This window comes from Pediculus humanus, genomic scaffold (genome assembly GCF_000006295.1).
Source record: "Pediculus humanus corporis 1103172108253 genomic scaffold, whole genome shotgun sequence".
Lineage (NCBI taxonomy): Eukaryota > Metazoa > Arthropoda > Insecta > Psocodea > Pediculidae > Pediculus > Pediculus humanus.
In genome coordinates, this window is record NW_002987822.1 from 692,533 (window position 1) to 695,246 (window position 2,714).

Here is a 2,714-nt window from a genome sequence, read left to right on the forward strand (position 1 = left end):
TTATTTTTATTTTTTTTTAATAAACTCGTGGAAAGTTGTAAAGTTGTAATGAAACATAATTGACCACCATTAAAAGTCCTTTCATGCCCTTCAAATCATGATTTAACTATTTTTTTTTTTTTTTTTTTTTTTAATGTTTAATAGCATGCATTAAAGAAAGTAAAACATTTTATTTATTATTATTATTATTAAAACAAATTTAGGGTGGCGTGTTTGTTGTTTGTCAAAAAAAAAAAAAAAATGTTTCGTTAGAATTTTTTTTTTTTTTTAAAAAGTTACACGTTATTAATAAATAATAAAAATTATTATTATTATTATTACGTAATAGGGAAAATTATAGTCGATAATAGATCACATTAAGTATTATATATATATATACCCTTTATTATCATTATCATTATCATTATTATCACATTTACCGACGTCGTAATAAATAATTATTTATTTATTTGTGCAACAGCAGAAAAGCAGAAGCAGAAAAAAAAAACGAAACATAAATTTTAATTTCTTTTGTTGAATTATTATTATCATTATCATTATTATCATTATCATTATCATTATTATTATTATTATTAATTATTTTTCGTAAGAAAAATTTTCCACGCGGTTTTATGGGGCGTCACTCTCTGTAAAGGCGTCCATTTTTTTTTTTTTACAAGAATAGATTTCAGAGAATAATATTTTAAACGCGTTTGTCGAGCTTTCCAAAACCTTGAAAACAAACCCACATCCGGTCGGTCGGTTGTTTGTTTGTTTGACAATTTTTTTTTATTTATGTGAATCCATACCCGACCCGATTTCAAAAAAGAAAAAAAAGAAAAGAAAAACGAGGATTTAAAAAAAAATTATTCATTCATCTGCTACCACTTTGAATTTAACGACAGAAACGTACGGACGACGTTAATAACTTTTTTATTATTATTAAATAAATTCTAAATACACGACGAAAATGATAGTTTTATAAGAAAATTTCTTTTGTCGTAATCGTAGAAACAACGGATTAAGATATTAACGATTTTTTTTTTTTTTTTACACGAGAGTAATTGCTCTCACCTGGTTTCATCATTTTCTTTAAATAACTTTTCTAACAGAGTTATTTTCCACTTATGAGATTAACACCTTTTTCTTCTTCTGCCACTTCTTCTCCTTCTCCTCCTCTTCTCCTTCATCTCCTTTTCTTCTTCTTTTTTTTTTTTTGCTTTTTCATCTTCGAAACAATCGAAAAAAAAAATCAAAAACGAAATAATTTTTTTTTTTCTTTTCTTTTCTTCCTTACTGTTTGTCTATCTTTTTTTAAACAACGTTTAAACGGAACAACAACAACAACAAAATCTAACCAATCTAATAATAATAATAATAATAATAATAATAATAATAATAATAAAAGCAAAACTTTATTGTGTGCGTGTGTATACCTTAAAAAAAAAAAAAAAAACTAGTTATCGTGCCTACGAGAAAAGAATACTTCACTTCAGTTCTTCTTTGGCTCTCCGGTGTGTTGGTTGTTTGGACTCTTAAAATGTATTATATAAATTCAATATGGCGTCTTTTCATTTCGGGAATTTATTATTATCATTATCATCATTATTATTATTATTATTCACGGATTATTTACGGGAAAATTTTTTAAAATAAAAATTTTATTTATTTAATTATAAATATTTTTCGTTTTTTATTTTTATTTTATTTTTAAAATTTGTTTTATTAATTGTTTGTTGTTGTTTTTCTTTCGGGATTGTTCTGTGCGTTTAACTATGTAATAAATACATTTATTATTATTATCATCATCATTATCATTATTATTATTATTTAAATATGGATGATTACGATTATAGAAATGGAAATGGAAATATATTTGGTAGAGGAAAAATAAGAAAATCATGCAGGTAAGGAGGAAAAAAAAAATTATTATTATTATTATTATTATTAATTTCCGTTTTTTTCTTCGTTTGTTTGTTTGTTTGTCGTGGGGTTTAAATTCGGGGCCGATTATTTTTCTTTTTAAATTCGTAAATGGTTTTTCATTATTAAAAGAAAAAAAAAAAAAATTGATTTTTAAAATTAAAATTTTTTTTTTGTGATGGTGGTGTTTGTCGTTCGTCGTTTGTCGTTTGTTGTTGTTGTAATCGGTTTCATTTTACGCGTGGGTGTTTTTTTTTTTACCCAGTCGAGTTTAAAAATACGGCAAATGAATTCAGGTGAACGAAGAATAAGAAGAAGAAAAAAAAAAAAATTCTTGCCAGGTTTTTTTTTTTCTCACGACGAGTCAAGGGTCAGAGATAAGCTAAACATGTATTTTGCATATTCGTACCTGTGTTTGTGTGTGTGTGTGTGTGTGTGGACCTTTAAATGGAGGATTTTTTATTCAGTTTTGACTCAATAAAGGAGAGAGAAAGAGAGAGAGAAAGATTCGTCTGAGATTTTTCTCTTTAAGCTTTTTTATTACCTTCTCCATGTTGATTTTTTTTTTTTAAAGGATAATAAAATATCGAATTATTATTATTATTATTATTATTATTATTATTATCATTATTATTATTATTATTATTATTATTATTATTATTCTTAATTCTCCTGTTTTTGTTTTTTTTTCGGGTTAATTATTTCGGGAAGAGTAATTAACTCATTGTCAACAATCGCGTAATTACTTCATGAAAATCATAATAATAAAAAAATAATTTTTAAAAATCTCGTATGACAAACAAACAAACAAA